A 20,296-nucleotide genomic window follows, 5' to 3' on the forward strand; every position below is an offset into this window, starting at 1 on the left:
GGAATCCTACTAGGACTAGGGAGTCCTAGTAGGACTCCACACTTTGGGCGCGCCCTATGAGGGCCGGCCTCCTCCTCCCTCCATCCTTTATATACGTGGCCAGGGGGCACCCCATAGATACACAAGTTGATCATTGATCTCTTAACCATGTGCGATGCCCCCCTCCACCATAATCCACCTCGGTCATATCGTAGCAGTGCTTAGGCGAAGCCCTGTTCTGGTAGCATCATCATCACCATCATCACGCCGTCGTGCTGATGAAGCTCTTCCCCGACACTCTACTGGATCGTGAGTTCATGGGACGTCACCGAGCCGAACGTGTGCAGATGGCAGAGGTGCCGTACCTTCGGTGCTTGGATCGGTCGATCGTGAAGACGTATGACTACATCAACCGCGTTGTCATAACGCTTCCGCTTACGGTCTACGAGGGTACGTAGACAACACTCTTCCCTCTCGTTGCTATGCATCACCATGATCTTGCGTGTGCGTAGGATTTTTTTGAAATTACTATGTTCCCCAACAATTCAGACACCGGAAGTGTTCCGGATGATTTCAGAGAAAATCAGAGTGCCGGAGGGGTTACCGGAACCCCCAGGGAAGTATTGGGCCTTAGTGGGCCTGAGGGGAGAGAGAGGGCTGCAGCCCAGGAGGTGGCGCGCCCCCTCCCATGAGGAGTCCGAATTGGACTAGGGGAGGGGGCGCGACCCCTCTTTCCCTCTCCCTCTCCCTCTCTTTCCTTCCTCCTTCCCCCTCCTAATAGGAGTAGGAAAGGATGAATCCTACTCCTACTAGGAGGAGGATTCCTCCTCTCCTTGGGGCGCACCAAGGCCGTCCGGCCTCCCCCTTGCTCCTTTATGTACGGGGGCGGGGGGGGGGGCACCCAAAGACACACAAGTTGATTGTTCCAAGCCGTGTGCGGTGCGCCCCTCCACCATAATCCACCTCGATCATATCGTGACAGTGCTTAGGCGAAGCCCTGCATCGGTAGCAACATCATCACCGTCATCACACCGTCGTGCTGAGGAAACTCTCCCGCAAAGCTTTGCTGGATCGGAGTTCGTGGGACGTCATCGAGCTGAACGTTTGCTAAACTCGGAGGTGCCGTACGTTTGGTACTTGGATCGGTCGGATCGTGAAGACGTACGACTGCATCAACTGTGTTCTCATAATGCTTCCGCTTACAGTCTACGAGGGTACGTAGACGATACTCTCCCTTCTCGTTGCTATGCATCACCATGATCTTGCGTGTGCATAGATTTTTTTTCGAAATTACTACGTTCCCCAACAGTGGTATCAGAGCCAGGTTTATGCGTAGGTGTTATATGCACGAGTAGAACACAAAGGAGTTGTGGGCGTGGGTATATACATCTTGCTTGCCGTCACTAGTTGATTCTTGATTCAGCGGCATTGTTGGATGAAGCGGCCCAGTCCGACATTACGCGTACGCTTACGCGAGCTGGTTCTACCGACGTGCTTCGCACACAAGTGGCTAGTGGGTGTCTGTTTCTCCAGCTTTAGCTGAATCAAATTCAATGAACAAGGTTCTTTCTAAAGATCAAAAAGCAATCACTATACCGCGTTGTGGTTTTTGATGCGTAGGTAAGAACGGTTCTTGCTCAGCCCGTAGCAGCCACATAAAACTTGCAACAAGAAAGTAGAGGACGTCTAACTTGTTTTTGCAGGGCATGTTGTGATGTGATATGGTCAAGACATGATGAGATATAAATTGTTGTATGAGATGATCATGTTTTGTTGAAGTTATCGGCAACTGGTAGAAGCCTTATGGTTGTCTCTTTATTGCATAAGATGCAAGTGCCACGTAATTGCTTTCTTTATCGCTATGCGATGGCAATAGTTGCAAAAGCAATAGTTGGCGAGACGACCATGTGACGACACATTGATAGAGATCAAGATGATGGAGATCATGGTGTCATGCCAGTGACGATAGAGATCATGACGGTACTTTGGAGATGGAGATCAAAGGCGCAAGATGATCATGGCCATATCATATCACATATTTTGACTGCATATGATGTTTATCCTTTATGCATCTTATTTTTTTAGTTCGGCGGTAGCATTATAAGATGATCTCTCACTAAATTTCAAGGTATAAGTGTTCTCCCTGAGTATGCACCGTTGCGACAGTTCGTCGTGCCGAGACACCACGTGATGATCAGGTGTGATAAGCTCTACGTTCACATACAACGGGTGCAAGCCAGTTTTGCACACGCGGAATACTCCGGTTAAACTTGACGAGCCTAGCATATGCAGATATGGCCTCGGAACACTGGAGACCGAAAGGTCGAGCGTGAATCATATAGTAGATATGATCAACATACTGATGTTCACCATTGAAAACTACTCCATCTCACGTGATGATCGGACATGGTTTAGTTGATTTGGATCACGTGGGTGACTAGAGGGATGTCTATCTAAGTGGGAGTTCTTAAGTAATATGATTAATTGAACTTTAATTTATCATGAACTTAGTCCTGATAGTATTTGCATAACTATGTTGTAGATCAATAGCTCGCGATGTAGCTCCCCATTTATTTTTGATATGTTCCTAGAGAAAAACTAAGTTGAAAGATGTTAGTAGCAATGATGCGGATTGGATCCGTGATCTGAGGATTATCCTCATTGCTGCACAGAAGAATTATGTCCTTGATGCACCGCTAGGTGACAGACCAATTGCAGGAGCAGATGCAGACGTTATGAACGTTTGGCGAGCTCGATATGATGACTACTTGATAGTTTAGTGCACCATGCTTTACGGCTTAGAATCAGGGCTTCAAAGACGTTTTGAACGCCACGGAGCATATGAGATGTTCCAAGAGTTGAAATTAGTATTTCAGACTCATGCCCATGTCGAAAGGTATGAGACCTTTGACAAGCTCTTTGCCTACAAAATGGAGGAGAATAGCTCAGCTAGTGAGCATGTGCTCAGAATGTCTAAGTACTACAATCACTTGAATCAAGTGGGAGTTAATCTTCCAGATAAGATAGTGATTGATAGAGTTCTCTAGTCACTATCACCAAGTTACTGGAACTTCATGATGAACTATAATATGCAAGGGATAACGGAAACGATTCCCAGGCTCTTCGTGATGCTGAAATCGACGAAGGTAGAGATCAAGAAAAGCATCAAGTGTTAATGATTGACAAGACCACTAGTTTCAAGAAATGGGCAAAGGGAAGAAGGGGAACTTCAAGAAGAACGGCAAGCAAGTTGCTGCTCAAGTGAAGAAGCCCAAGTCTAGACCTAAGCCTGAGACTAAGTGCTTCTACTGCAAAGGGATTGGTCACTGGAAGCAGAACTATCCCAAGTATTTGGCGGATAAGAAGGATGGCAAAGTGAACAAAGGTATATTTGATATACATGTTATTGATATGTACTTTACTAGTGTTTATAGCAACCCCTCAGTATTTGATACTAGTTCAGTTGCTGAGATTAGTAAGTCGAAATGGGAGTTGCAGAATGAACAGAGACTAGTTAGGGGTGAAGTGACGATGTGTGTTGGAAGTGGTTCCAAGATTGATATGATCATCATCGCACACTCCCTATACTTTCGGGATTAGTGTTGAACCTAAATAAATGTTATTTGGTGTTTGCGTTAAGCATGAATATGATTTGATCATGTTTATTGCAATACAGTTATTCATTTAAAGTCAGAGAATAATTGTTGTTCTGTTTACATGAATAAAACCTTCAATGGTCATACACCCAAGGTGAATGGTTTATTGAATCTCAATCGTAGTGATACACATATTCATAATAATGAAGCCAAAAGATGCAAAGTTAATAATGATAGTGCAACTTATTTGTGGCACTGCCGTTTAGGTCATATTGGTGTAAAGCACATGAAGAAAATCCATGCTGATGGGCTTTTGGAATCACTTGATTATGAATCAGTTGATGCTTGCGAATCATGCCTCATGGGCAAGATGACTAAGACTCCATTCTCCGGAACAATGGAGCGAGCAACAGACTTGTTGAAAATAATACATACTGATGTATGCAGTCCGATGAGTGTTGAGGCTCGCGGCAGGTATTGCTATTTCTGACCTTCATAGATGATTTGAGTAAGATATGGGTATATCTTCTTGATGAAACATAAATCTGAAACATTTGAAAAGTTCAAATAATTTTAGAGTGAAGTGGAAAATCATCGTAACAAGAAAATAAAGTTTCTACTATCTGATCGTGGAGGAGAATATTTGAGTTACGAGTTTGGTCTTCATTTGAAACAATGCGGAATAGTTTCGCAACTCACGCCACCTGGAACACCACAGCATAATGGTGTGTCCGAACATCGTAACTTTACTTTATTAGATATGGTGCAATCTATGATGTCTGTTACCGATTTACCACTATCGTTTTGGGATTATGTATTAGAGACAACTGCATTCACGTTAAATAGGGCACCATCTAAATCTGTTGAGACGACGCCATATGAACTGTGGTTTGGCAAGAAACCAAAGTTGTCATTTCTTAAAGTTTGGGGTTGCGATACTTATGTGAAAAAGTTTCATCCTGATAAGCTCAAACCCAAATCGGAGAAATGTGTCTTCATAGGATACCCAAAGGAGACAGTTGGGTACACCTTCTATCACAGATCCGAAGGCAAGACATTCGTTGCTAAGAATGGATCCTTTCTAGAGAAGGAGTTTCTCTCGAAAGAAGTGAGTGGGAGGAAAGTAGAACTTGATGAGGTAACTATACCTGCTCCCTTATTGGAAAGTAGTTCATCACAGAAATCTGTTCCTGTGACTCCTACACCAATTAGTGAGGAAGCTAATGATGATGATCATGCAACTTCAGATCAAGTTACTACCGAACCTCGTAGGTCAACCAGACTGAGATCCGCACCAGAGTGGTACGGTAATCCTGTTAAGGATGTCATGTTACTTGACCATGACGAACCTATGAACTACGAGGAAGCGATGATGAGCCCAAATTCCGTGAAATGGCTTGAGGCCATGAAATCTGAGATCGGATCCATGTATAAGAACGAACTATGGACTTTGATTGACTTGCCCGATGATCGGTGAGTCATTAAGAATAAATGGATCTTCAAGAGGAAGACGTACGCTGATAGTAGTGTTACTATCTACAAAGCTCGAATTGTCGCAAAATATTTTTGACAAGTTCAAGGTGTTGACTATGATGAGATTTTCTCACTCGTATCGATGCTTAAAAGTCTGTCCGAATCATGTTAGCAGTTGCCGAATTTTATGAAATCTGGCAAATGGACGTCAAAACTGTATTCCTTCATGGATTTCTTAAAGAAGGGTTGTATATGATGCAACCAGAAGGTTTTATCGATCCTAAAGGTGCTAACAAAGGGAGCAAGCTCCAGCGATCCATCTATGGACTGGTGCAAGCATCTCGAAGTTGGAATATATGCTTTGATAAAGTGATCAAAGCATATGGTTTTATACAGACTTGTAGTGAAACCTGTATTTACAAGAAAGTGAGTGGGAGCACTACAACATTTCTGATAAGTATATGTGAATGACATATTGTTGATAGGAAATAATGTAGATTTTTTTGGAAAGCATAAAGGAGTGTTTGAAAATAGTTTTTCAAAGAAAGACCTCGATGAAGCTGCTTACACATTGAGCATCAAGATCTATAGAGATAGATCAAGATGCTTGATAAGTTTTTTCAATGAGTACATACCTTGACAAGATTATGAAGTAGTTCAAAATGGAACAGTCAAAGAAGGATTTCTTGCCTGTGTTGCAAGGTGTGTAGTTGAGTAAAGAATCAAAACCCGACCACAACAGAAAATAGAAAGAGAATGAAAAGTCATTCCCTATGCCTCAGTCGTAGGTTCTATAAAGTATGCTATGCTGTTTACCAGTCCTATTATATACCTTAGCATGATTCTGGCAAGGGAGTACAATAGTGATCTAGGAGTAGATCACTAGACAGCGGTCAAAATTATCCTTAGAGGACTAAGGAAATATTTCTCGGTTATGGAGGTGATAAAAGAGTTCGTCGTAAAGAGTTACGTTGATGCAGCTTTTTACATCAATCTAGATGACTCTAAGTCTCGATCTGGATACATATTGAAAGTGGGAGCAATTAGCTAGAGTAGCTCCGTGCTGAGCATTGTAGACATAGAAATTTGCGAAATACATACGTATTTGAATGTTGCAGACCCGTAGGCTAAACTTCTCTCACAAGCAAAACATGGTCACTCTTTGGGTGTTAATCACATAGCGATGTGGACTAGATTATTGACTCTAGTAAATCCTTTGGGTATTAGTCACATGGAGATGTGAACTAATCACATAAAGATGTGAACTAGATTATTGACTCTAATGCAAGTGGGAGACTGAAGGAAATATGCCCTAGAGGAAATAAAAAAGTTATTATTTATTTCCTTATATCATGATAAATGTTTATTATTCATGCTAGAAATGTATTAACCGGAAAATTAGTACATGTGTGAATATATAGACAAACAGAGTGTCGCTAGTATGCCTCTACTTGACTAGCTCGTTGAATCAAAGATGGTTAAGTTTCCTAGCCATAGACATGAGTTGTCATTTGATTAACAGGATCACATCATTAGAGAATGATGTGATTGACTTGACCCATCCGTTAGCTTAGCACGATGACTGTTTAGTTTGTTGCTATTGCTTTCTTCATGACTTATACATGTTCCTATGACTATGAGATTATGCAACTCCCGAGTACCGGAGGAACACTTTGTGTGCTACCAAACATCACAACGTAACTGGGTGATTATAAAGGTGCTCTATAGGTGTCTCTGATGGTACTTGTTGAGTTGGCATAGATCGAGATTAGGATTTGTCGCTCCGATTGTCGAAGAGGTATCTCTGTGTAATGCCCAGAGACCGACGCGCCAGGTGTCTTCTAGTTATTCGTTGTTGTTGCCTTATCATTTGCTTGCGTGTCGCATCTTGCTATGTCATCATGTGCATTGCATCATCTTGTTTTCAAAACTTGCATCCGTCCCGGTCTCCTCGTTCTTTCTGTTGTCCGTTCTGAGCCTAGACACACTTGCATGCGCCCGCGGCACCTTCAAAATATTATTTTATAAGTGGCATAAAAATGTTCTTGGAATGGGTTGAAAGTTGGCGTGCGGTCTTATTATAGTGTAGATAGACCGCTTGTCAATTTTTGTCACATTCGGAGCTCGTTTGATAGCCCAACCGTTAAATATATAGCGGCAATATAGCCGGTCTATTGTCGGACGTTTCCGGGCACTGGAAACGGATGCCGGGTTGCAACCCTCCTCTCCCATCTCAGTCCAACCACACACTTGACCTCCTTCCCCTAACCCCTCTTTGCACAGTGCATCGACCCCTCGCCCATGTCCGAAACCGTCCCGAACCCGACCCGGACAGTCGTCATCGTTGGAACCGGATCATCCCCAAACGTCCCTAAAACATCCTCAATTTTTCATTTGGACTCCCTAGTCTATATTTTTCTTCGTCTGTCTGATTTTGATCGGATGATCCAAGCTCCCCTCTCTTTTCTATATATAGTCCACCTACATATCAAATTTGTCCAAACCAAACCCTAGCCTAGCTCCTATCCCCTCCTGCGCCACCACCCTCCTCGGATCCAGCACCGCACCAACCACCTCTTTCCTCGTTTCAGATACACCCAATCCACCGAGCCGCTCAGATCCACCCAATTCCCTCCGGACCATTGGATCTCTGATCCAACGGTTGCTGGTCAGCCATCTGTCCCGACAGCCTCCCGCTCCTCTCATTCCCCAGAGCGAGGAGTTCTTGAGCTCCCGATCTAGCGCCCGATCCTTGCTACCTCTTGAGCACTGCGTTGGTTTTCCCCAAAGAGGAAGGGATGATGCAGCAAAGTAGCGTAAGTATTCCCCTCAGTTTTTGAGAACCAAGGTATCAATCTAGTAGGAGGCTACGCGCGAGTCCCTCGTACCTGCAGAAAACAAATAAATCCTCGCAACCAACGCAAATAGGGGTTGTCAATCCCTATAAGGCCACTTACGAGAGTGAGATCTGATAGATATGATAAGATAATATTTTTGGTATTTTTATGATAAAATATGCAAAGTAAAATAAAGGAAAAGTAAATAGCAAAGGAAATAACTAAGTAGCAGGAGATCAATATGATAAAGATAGACCCGGGGGCCATAGGTTTCACTAGTGGCTTCTCTCAAGAGCATAAGTATTCTATGGTGGGTGAACAAATTACTGTTGAGCAATTGACAGAATTGAGCATAGTTAAGAGAATATCTAGGTATGATCATGTATATAGGCATCAGGTCTGAGACAAGTAGACCGACTCCTGCCTGTATCTACTACTATTACTCCACTCATCGACCGCTATCCAGCATGCATCTAGAGTATAAGTTAAAAACAGAGTAATGCCTTAAGCAAGATGCCATGATGTAGAGGGATAGACTCATGCAATATGAAGAAAACCCATCTTGTTATCCTCGATGGCAACAATACAATACGTGCCTTACTGCCCTTACTGTCACTGGGGAAAGGACACCGCAAGATTGAACCCAAAGCTAAGCACTTCTCCCATTGCAAGAAAGATCAATCTAGTAGGCCAAACCAAACTGATAATTCGAAGAGACTTGCAAAGATAACCAATCATACATAAAAGAATTCAGAGAAGATTCAAATATTGTTCATAGATAGACTTGATCATAAACCCACAATTCATCGGTCTCAACAAACACACCGCAAAAAGAAGATTACATCGAATATATCTGCACAAGAGAGGGGGAGAACATTGTATTGAGATCCAAAAAGAGAGAAGAAGCCATCTAGCTACTAACTATGGACCCGTAGGTCTGAGGTGAACTACTCACACTTCATCAGAGGGGCAATGGTGTTGATGTAGAAGCCCTCCGTGATCGATGGCCCCTCCGGCGGAGCTCCGGAACAGGCCCCAAGATGGGATCTCGTGGATACAGAAAGTTACGGTGGTGGAATTAGGGTTTTGGCTTCGTTTTTGATCGTTTGGGGGTACGTGGATATATATAGGAGGAAGGAGTACGTCGGTGGAGCAACAGGGGGCCCATGAGGGTGGAGGGCGCGCCTAGGGTAGGCAGGCGTGCCCCCTACCTCGTGGCCTCCTGTTTCTTTTCTTGACGTAGGGTCCAAGTCTGTCTGGTCTTATTCGTTGAGAAAATCACGTTCCCGAAGGTTTCATTCTGTTTGGACTCCGTTTGATATTCCTTTTCTTTGAAACCCTAAAACAGGCAAAAAACAACAATTCTAGGCTGGGCCTCCGGTTAATAGGTTAGTCCCAAAAATAATATAAAAGTGGATAATAAAGCCGAATAATGTCCAAAATAGTAGATAATATAGCATGGAGCAATAAAAAATTATAGATATGTTGGAGACGTATCTAGCATCCCCAAGCTTAATTCCTGCTCGTCCTCGAGTAGGTAAATGATAAAAACAAAATTTTTGATGCGGAGTGCTACTTGGCATAATTTTAATGTAATTCTTCTTAATTGTGGTATGAATATTCAGATCCGAAAGATTCAAGACAAAAGTTTATATTGACATAAAAATAATAATACTTCAAGCATACTAACTAAGCAATTATGTCTTCTCAAAATAACATGGCCAAAGAAAGTTCATCCCTACAAAATCATATGGTTTAGTCATGTTTCATTTTCGTCACACAAGAATGCTCTCATCATGCACAACCCCGATGACAAGCCAAGCAATTGTTTCATACTTTAGTAATCTCAAACCTATAAACTTTCACGCAATATATGAGCGCGAGCCATGGACATAGCACTATGGGTGGAATAGAATAGAATGAGGGGGTTATGTGGAGAAGACAAAAAAGGAGAAAGTCTCACATCAACGAGGCTAATCAATGGGCTATGGAGATGCCCACCGATTGATGTTAATGCAAGGAGTAGGGATTGCCATGCAACAGATGCACTAGAGCTATAAATGTATGAAAGCTCAACAAAAGAAACTAGTGGGTGTGCATCCAACTTGCTTGCTCATGAAGACCTAGGACACTTTAGGAGGCCCATTGTTGGAATATACAAGCCAAGTTCTCTAATGAAAAATTCCCACTAGTATATGAAAGTGACAAAACAAGAGACTCTCTATCATGAAGATTATGGTGCTACTTTGAAGCACAAGTGTGGCAAAGGATAGTAACATTGTCCCTTCTCTCTTTTTCTCTCATTTTTATGGCCTTTCTCTTTTTTTGGGCCTTCTTTTTTTATGGCCTTTCTTTTTTTATATTCCTCACTTAGGACAATGCTCTAGAAAATGATGATCATCACACTTCTATTTATTTACAACTTAATGATTACAACTCGATACTAGAACAAAAGATGACTCTATATGAATGCCTCCGGCGGTGTACCGGGATGTGCAATGGACCAAGAGTGACATGTATGAAAGAATTATGAACGGTGGCTTTGCCACAAATACTATGTCAACTACATGATCATGCTAAGCAATATGACAATGATGAATATGTCATGATGAACGGAATGATGGAAAGTTGCATGGCAATATATCTCAGATTGGCTATGTAAATGCCATAATAGGTAGGTATGGTGGCTGTTTTGATGAAGATATAAAGAGATTTATGTGTGAAAGAGCGTATCATATCACGGGGTTTGGATGCACCGGCGAAATTTGCGCCAACTCTCAATGTGAGAAAGGGCAATGCACGGTACCGAAGAGGCTAGCAAGGATGGAAGGGTGAGAGTGCGTATAATCCATGGACTCAACATTAGTCATAAAGAACTCACATACTTATTGCAAAAATCTACAAGTCATCAAAAACCTCGGTACTACGCGCATGCTCCTAGGGGGATAGGTTGGTAGGAAAATACCATCGCTCGTCCCCGACCGCCACTCATAAGGAAGACAATCAAATAACACCTCATGTTTCAACTTTGTTGAATAAAGTTTACCATACGTGCATGCTACGGGACTTGCAAACTTCAAAACAAGCATTTCTCAATTTCACAACTACTCAACTAGCACGACTTTGATATTATTACCTCCATATCTCAAAACAATCATCAAGCATCAAACTTCTCTTAGTATTCAAAACACTCGTAAGAAAATTTTACTAACTTTGAATACCTAGCATATTAGGATTTTATGCAAATTACCATGCTATTAAGACTCTAAAAATAATCTAAGTGAAGAATGAGATATCAATAGTTTCTATAAAACAAATCCAGCACCGTGCTCTAAAAGATATAAGTGAATCACTAGAGCAAAACTATATAACTCAAAAGATATAAGCGAAGCACATAGAGTATTCTAACAAATTCCAAATCATGTATGGCTCTCTTAAAAGGTGTGTACAGAAACTATGATTGTGGTAAACTAAAAAGCAAAGACTCCAATAATACAAGACGCTCCAAGCAAAACACATATCATGTGGCGAATAAAAATATAGCTCCAAGTAAAGTTACCGATAGAAGTAGACGAAAGAGGGGATGCCTTCCGGGGCATCCCCAAGCTTTGGCTTTTAGGTGTCCTTAGATTATCTTGGGGGTTCCATGGTCATCCCCAAGATTAGGCTCTTGCCACTCCTTGTTCCATAATCCATCAAATCTTTACCCAAAACTTCAAAACTTCACAACACAAAACTTAAAGTAGAAAATCTCGTGAGCTCCGTTAGCGAAAGAAAATAAAAGACCACTTCAAGGTACTGTAATGAAATCATTATTTATTTATATTGGTGTTATACCTACTGTATTCCAACTTCTATATGGTTTATAAACTGTTTTAGTAGCCATAGATTCATCAAAATAAGCAAACAACACACGAAAAACAGAATCTGTCAAAAACAGAACAGTCTGTAGTAATCTGTAGCTAGCGCAAGATATGGAACCCCAAAAATTCTAAAATAAATTGCTGGACATGAGGAATTTATCTATTAATAATCTGCAAAAATAATTAAATAAATAAAACTTCCCAAATAAAAATGGCAGTAGTTCTCGTGAGCACTAAAGTTTCTGTTTTTTACAGCAAATTCAACAAGACTTTCCCCAAGTCTTCCCAACGGTTCTACTTGGCACAAACACTAATTAAACACAAAAAACACAACCAAAACAGAGGATAGATAAATTATTTATTACTAAACAGGAGCAAATAGCAAGGAATAAAAATAAAATTGGGTTGCCTCCCAACAAGCGCTATCGTTTAACGCCCCTAGCTAGGCATAACAAGCAAGAATAGATCTAGGTATTGCCATCTTTGGTAGGCAATCCATAAGTGGTTCTCATAATAGATTCATAAGGTAATTTAATTTTCTTTCTAGGAAAGTGTTCCATGCCTTTCCTTAATGGAAATTGGAATCTAATATCTCCTTCCATCATATCAATAATTTCACCAATCGTTCTAAGGAAAGGTCTACTGAGAATAATAGGACATGAAGGATTGCAATCTATGTCAAGACCAATAAAATCTACGGGCACATAATTCCTATTTGAAACAATAAGAACATCATTAATTCTTCCCATAGGTTTCTTAATAGTGGAATCCGCAAGGTGCAAGTTTAGAGAGCAATCATCAAAATCACGAAAACCTAACAAATCACACAAAGTCTTTGGAATCGTGGAAACACTAGCACCCAAATCACATAAAGCATAGCATTCATGATCTTTAATTTTAATTTTAATAGTTGGTTCCCACTCATCATAAAGTTTTCTAGGGATAGAAACTTCCAATTCAAGTTTTTCTTCATAAGATTGCATCAAGGCATCAACGATATGTTTAGTAAACGGTTTATTTTGACTATAAGCGTGAGGGGAATTTAGCATGGATTGCAACAAGTAAATACAATAAATCAAAGAGAAATTTTCATAGTTAAATTCCTTGAAATCCATAATAGGGGGTTTAGCAACATCTAGGGTTTTAATTTCTTCAATCCCACTTTTATCAAATTTAGCATCAAGATCAACAAATTCCGAATTCTTGGAACGCCTTCTAGGTAAAGGTGGATCATATTCAGTCCCATCATTATCAAGATTCATATTGCAAAATAAAGATTTAATAGGGGACACATCAATAACTTTTATATCTTCAACTTTATTTTCATAGCAATCCGGTTTAGCGGCCATCTTATTAACTAAGCTAGCCTGCTTATCTGAAATTTCAGCAGTTAATTTCTCAAGATGAGCAATTTGGGATCTTAAACCATCGAATTCTTTAGACATATCGTCAAGCTCTTTATTCATAAAACTCATAAAACTTTTTTGTTCTTTAAGCTCGTTTCTGAAGAAACTAGTATGTTCAAATTGCAAGACCATGAAACTCCTGACATTGCTTTCGCTCTCTTCTAATCTTTTAAGGTGAAGATCACCAAATTTTGGAAGAGCCATCGTGACAAGCAAGCAAACTAACACACAAGCAAACAAAAAGCAAGCGGGCAAAAAGAGGCAAATAGAGAGGGAGGATAGAGAGAGAGGGCGAATAAAACGGCAAGGGTGAAGTGGGGGAGAGGAAAACGAGAGGCAAATGGCAAATAATGTAATGCGGGAGATAAGGGTATGTGATGGGTACTTGGTATGTTGACTTTTGCGTAGACCTCCCCGGCAACGGCGCCAGAAATCCTTCTTGCTACCTCTTGAGCACTGCGTTGGTTTTCCCCAAAGAGGAAGGGATGATGCAGCAAAGTAGCATAAGTATATCCCTCAGTTTTTGAGAACCAAGGTATCAATCCAGTAGGAGGCTACGCGCGAGTCCCTCGTACCTGCAGAAAACAAATAAATCCTCGCAACCAACGCAAATAGGGGTTGTCAATCCCTATAAGGCCACTTACGAGAGTGAGATCTGATAGATATGATAAGATAATATTTTTGGTATTTTTATGATAAAAGATGCAAAGTAAAATAAAGGCAAAGTAAATAGCAAAGGAAATAACTAAGTAGCAGGAGATCAATATGACAAAGATAGACCCGGGGGCCATAGGTTTCACTAGTGGCTTCTCTCAAGAGCATAAGTATTCTACGGTGGGTGAACAAATTACTATTGAGCAATTGACAGAATTGAGCATAGTTATGAGAATATCTAGGTATGATCATGTATATAGGCATCACGTCCGAGACAAGTAGACCGACTCCTGCCTGCATCTACTACTATTACTCCACTCATCGACCGCTATCTAGCATGCATCTAGAGTATTAAGTTAAAAACAGAGTAACACCTTAAGCAAGATGACATGATGTAGAGGGATAGACTCATGCAATATGAAGAAAACCCATCTTGTTATCCTCGATGGCAACAATACAATACATGCCTTGCTGCCCTTACTGTCACCGCGAAAGGACACCGCAAGATTGAACCCAAAGCTAAGCACTTCTCCCATTGCAAGAAAGATCAATCTAGTAGGCCAAACCAAACTGATAATTCGAAGAGACTTGCAAAGATAACCAATCATACATAAAAGAATTCAGAGAAGATTCAAATATTGTTCATAGATAGACTTGATCATTAACCCACAATTCATCGGTCTCAACAAACACATCGCAAAAAGAAGATTACATCGAATAGATCTCCACAAGAGAGGGGGAGAACATTGTATTGAGATCCAAAAAGAGAGAAGAAGCCATCTAGCTACTAACTATGGACCCGTAGGTCTGAGGTGAACTACTCACACTTCATCGGAAGGGCTATGGTGTTGATGTAGAAGCCCTCCGTGATCGATGCCCCCTCTGGTGGAGCTCCGGAATAGGCTCCAAGATGGGATCTCGTAGATACAGAAAGTTACGGTGGTGGAATTAGGGTTTTGGCTCCGTTTGTGATTGTTTGGGGGTAGGTGGATATATATAGGAGGAAGGAGTACGTCGGTGGAGCAACAGGGGGCCCACGAGTGTGGAGGGCGCGCCTAGGGTAGGCAGGCGCGCCCCCTACCTCATGGCCTCCTGTTTCTTTTCTTGACGTAGGGTCCAAGTCTCTCTGGTCTTATTCGTTGATAAAATCACGTTCCCGAAGGTTTCATTCTGTTTGGACTCCGTTTGATATTCCTTTTCTTCAAAACCCTAAAACAGGCAAAAAACAACAATTCTGGCTGGGCCTCCGGTTAATAGGTTAGTCCCAAAAATAATATAAAAGTGGATAATAAAGCCCAATAATGTCCAAAACAGTAGATAATATAGCATGGAGCAATAAAAAATTATAGATACGTTGGAGACGTATCAATCCCCACCTCCTCGCGCCTCCCTACATCGCCGATGACAACATCTACCACTGAACCAGCAGCACGCGCCGCCGCACCTTCCGGTTGGTCCTGCTTCCCTTCCCCTTACTATCGTCTTCTCTCTCCCTCTCACCCCTCTGTCTCTCTGTTTGAGCAGGAGCCCCACGACGCCGCCATGGTTGGCTGCCCGAGCTTCGTTGACCTCTAGCCCTTGCCGCCGCGGATCCGACGAGCCCCTCCTCGAAAACCGCGCCCTGGATCCGCCGACCCCGCCACCTCCGGCGACGCCCCCTCATTCCCCGTTGTTCCTCATGCCGTCTTCATCCCGCGTGTCGTCAATGCTCGGTCCAACCGCTGCATCGAGCAGAGGGAGACACCCTGCCTCGCTGACTCGCTCGTCCGCAAGCCGCTGGACCGCGTCCCGGGCCTCAAGCCAGGAGCAGCCCAGCAACCAGTCTCCTCCAACCGTTGCACTAACCGGGCCTTGGCCCATGGGTGAGCTGCCCTAGTGCCTGCCCTGTTCGGCCCCTGTTCCAGATTCGGCCTGTGTAGTTTTTTAGGTTCTGCAATTTAGCTATTTTCCAGAGAACGACTATTTTACAGAAAAGCCCTTGCACTTCATGCATATCCTAACTCACCAACCGTGCATCACATGTAAAAACTTTATATATGAAAAATGCTTAGAATTTTGTGTACTTTCATAATATGCCACTTTCACCTATGTTTAAAATGTTTAAACTGCTGTTTGCATTAATTTGCTCCAATGCCATGCTAAAATGCTTTATTTCATAACTAAATAACTGTAGCTCCAAATTTAATAAACTTTATATGTATCTGGGGCAGAAAAATGCATAGAATAACATGGTTCACTTACTTTGCATGTTTAAGAACTCTAAAATCGTGTTTAGGGCAGAACAGTACCAAACCTAAAATATGCATATGAGGATTTTTCCGGACTCGTTGCTTGTTGTTCCGGCCTCATTTAAACTTGTCTAGATAGGTAGTTTTTCATATGATGCACCTCTTACCATGTTTAACAATATTTAATATTGTTGGGTACATAAAACGAGAGTGAACTAAATGATTGAATGTGGTGTTCCGTCAATATGCAACTCGTTGCATATTGAGCTCCACTTAATTTGTACTATTGTTTGTGCACTTTGCCATGCCATGCCTCATTAAACCGGACATGCATCATACTTGGTTGTGCATCATGCCATGTTTACGTGGTGGTTGTTTACTATGTTGTTTGCTTCTTTCCAGGTTGGTTTCGTTCCGGAGTTGTGAGGATTCGTTCGACTTCGTCCGTTTGTCTTCTTTATGGTCTCGTTATTCTTCCTTGCGGGATCTTAGGCAAGATGACCATACGCTCGATATCACTTCTATCTTTGCTTGCTAGTTGTTTGTTCTATCGCTATGTTGCGCTACCTACCACTTGTTATATCATGCCTCTCATATTGCCATGTCAAGCCTCTAACCCACCTTCCTAGCAAACCGTTGTTTGGCTAAGTTACCGCTTTTGCTCAACCCCTCTTATAGCGTTGCTAGTTGCAGGTGAAGCTGAAGTTTGTTCCATGTTGGAACATGGTTATGTTGGGATATCACAATATCTCTCATTTAATTAATGCATCTATATACTTGGTAAAGGGTGGAAGGCTCGGCCTTATGCCTGGTGTTTTGTTCCACTCTTGCCGCCCTAGTTTCCGTCATACCAGTGTTATGTTCCTTGATTTTGCATCCCTTACGCGGTTGGGTGTTATGGGAACCCCTTAACAGTTCGCTTTGAATAGAACTCCTCCAGCAAGGCCCAACCTTGGTTTTACATTTGCCTAACAACCTATTACCCTTCCATTGGGTCGGCCAACCCGAGGGTCATCTTTATTTTAACCCCCCCGGGCCAGCGCTTCTCTAAGTGTTGGTCCGAACCGGGCAGCCTGCAGGGCCACCTTAGGGCAACTTGAGGGCTGGTTTTACTCGTAGCTTGACCTATTTGGTGTTGCCCTGAGAACGAGATATGTGCAGCTCCTATCGGGATTGTCGGCACATCGGGCGGCTTTGCTGGTCTTGTTTTACCATTGTCGAAATGTCTTGTAATCGGGTTTCCGAGACTGATCGGGTCTTCCCGGGAGAAGGAATATCCTTCATTTACCGTGAGAGCTTGTGATGGGCTAAGTTGGGACACCCCTGCAGGGTATAAACTTTCGAGAGCCGTGCCCACGGTTATGTGGTAGATGGGAATTTGTTAATGTCCAGTTGTAGAGAACTTGACACTTAACTTAATTAAAATGCATCAACCGCGTGTGTAGCCGTGATGGTCTCTTCTCGGCGGAGTCCGGGAAGTGAACACGGTTCTTGTGTTATGCTTGAAAGTAGACTCAAGATCACTTCTTGACCACTTCTAGTTCACGACGTTGTATTGCTTCTCTTCTCGCTCTTATTTCCGTATGTTAGCCACCATATATGCTTAATGCTTGTTGCAGCTCCACCTCATTACCTTATCCTACCCATAAGCTTAAATAGTCTTGATTTCGCGGGTGTGAGATTGCTGAGTCCTTGTAACTCACAAATACTTCCAAACAGTTGCAGGTGCCGATGATACCAGTGCATGTGGCACAACCGAGCTCAAGTGGGAGCTCGATGAGGATCTTGATCGTTGTTTTGTGTCTTTTCCGGTTGATCAGTAGTGGTGCCCACTTGGGACGATCGGGGATCTAGCATTTGGGGTTGTCTTCTTTTATTTTGGTTCCGTAGTCGGACCTTGATTGTACTTTGGATGATGTATGTTTAACTTGTATTTGTGTGAAGTGGCGGTTGTAAGCCAACTCTTTATCCCTTTCTTATTCACTACATGGGATGTGTGAAGATTACCCCTCTTGCGACAAACCTACCATGCGGCTATGCCTCTAAGCCGTACCCTGACACGTGGGAGATATAGCTGCATTGTGGGTGTTACAAGTTGGTATTAGAGCCATCCCCGACTTAGGAGCCCCCTACTTGATCGAATCGTTGACGTTGTTGAGTCTAGAACAAAATGTTTTGAGTCTTAGGATTATATATATCAGAGAGTAGGATTCTTTTTACTCCTCAGTCCCTTCGTCGCTCTGGTGAGGCCTCCCGACGTAGAAGTTTTGACTCTCCTCAAATTTCACAATTTTTTTGTAGGATCACGCGGGTATCTTGGAATCATTCCGATAGTCTTGTGACAAGAACATTGTTCTTGGTGCCTCCTGACATTTAGGGGTTGCGGTAGTGTCCCGGGGAGTTGAGCTCCGAGGTGTTGTCGTCACAATTTTATCGTTGCAGTTCTGGAATACCTGAGTTTCGCCGACATCGAAAATCTCTTTTATCTAGTTGTTGGTGAGATAACCTCGATGCCACCCAGTACTGGGGTGGGAGTTTGGGAGTATTGCCATAACTCGTATAACATATGCTTTTCGAAGGTTGAGGTACACAATTTCCGAAGGTTTCCTGGTTATGTGTTGAAGGATGGATACACCTGGATGTAGGAATTGTTAGTTTGGGTGAGATATTATGCTTCCCCTGTATCCCCAACACCTGATTGCATAACCAGAAAGTTTCGGGAGTTTATAAGTGGGAATTCAAATAGCTCCTAGAATATCTTTCCTACAGACACATGATACGATATGGGGTCTATCATATGTTTGTTTCCGGCTTATTCTGCAAGCCAAATCCTTTGTTTTGTTTTGGTTTCTGGTATTCGAGTTGCTCCAATGTCAAGTGTTGATTCCATACCTTTCCTAAGCTGTATTCTCATATTTCTATGTGAATACTAATCCTTCATGACAATCAAGATTGTCAAGTCAATCCTTTTCCAACCAGCGTGTTTCTCTTCAAGTGGATCCGATCATTTCAACATTCGCGAGATCAAATTCTTAGTTCTTTGCAACAGTGTTTGTTTCATCCGTCCCAAGTTGCATTTGTTTTCCCGCCCTCCCACCCTTTTTCTTCAAGGACTCAGATATCTTAATCAAGTATTCATTTTATTGATGGGAAGTCTTCTTCATTCTTTTCCTTCAAAGTTCTTACGTGGCGATTCTCATGAAGATGCTAAAGAAGCTTCAAGTTCATCATTCTCCATTCTTTTTCTTCTCCGGTGGATCCAATTCAAGCTTTCAGTGTTGATCATATTCTTTTCCTTGTTTTAAAGGCTTTCTCATTCCGGCGCATCTCTTAATCATCCACCTCTTGCTATTCATGTTTATCTGGAGTGCTGAAGATATCCCAGAAGATTCAAGTTTGTATTCGTAATCCGTTCAAGCTATTTCGATGTTGTTATCTCATTCAAGCCATTTAATTCAACCGGTGCAATATCCCTTTCAAGTAATCGTTCAACTGTGTTTTCTTTTGAGTGGGCCCTAAACCACAGGTCTTTTCCGAGGATCTTACCTAACTCTTCTAATTTTCCCGGAGTTATTCTCAAATTCATTTCAAAGTTTGACGTAAGAATGATTTCTCATCAGTCAAATGTCTTTCTCCAAGATCTTTCAAATTCTTTTCATCGTCGGTCCAACCTTTCTAATATTCATCCCGGAGTATCTCAACAATTCATGTTGGTGATTCGCATCGTCATTCTTAACATTTGAAGACCGAAGAAGAGTTTTTCCTCCAAATCTTACCCATTCTCTCAAGACTCATGGTTTTAGCTTTATACCATCCTCTCATAATTGTTTTCAATTGTGACAATTCTTTTCACCCATCCGGAGCAATTCAGGGGTCTTCTCAATTTGATTCCCCGGAGCCCATCATCTCAGAAGTATTTGTTCCAGCTTTCAGCTCACATTTGTCCAAATCTTACCGGTGCATCATTCAAGTATTCTCTAATCAGCTCGTGATCTATTTGGTCTCATGTATTTATATTCTCTCAAGGATCTTCGTTCTTTTTATAATTCTTCCCGATGTTTATTTATTTTATTTTCTTCGTTCTTTTTCAATTCTTACGATGGTTCATTCAAGATTTCTCTTCCTTTGTTATCATATCAATTCATTTGTTCTTTCCAATCCTACCGGCGGATCGTTGAAGACTTTTCTCAAGTTTGCGCTATATCTCTCTTAATCCTTTCTACGAGAATAAGTAGTATGCCAAATCCGTTGCTTGTCATC

The sequence above is a fragment of the Triticum urartu genome, chromosome 1, assembly GCF_003073215.2.
Source record: "Triticum urartu cultivar G1812 chromosome 1, Tu2.1, whole genome shotgun sequence".
In the NCBI taxonomy this organism is placed as follows: domain Eukaryota; kingdom Viridiplantae; phylum Streptophyta; class Magnoliopsida; order Poales; family Poaceae; genus Triticum; species Triticum urartu.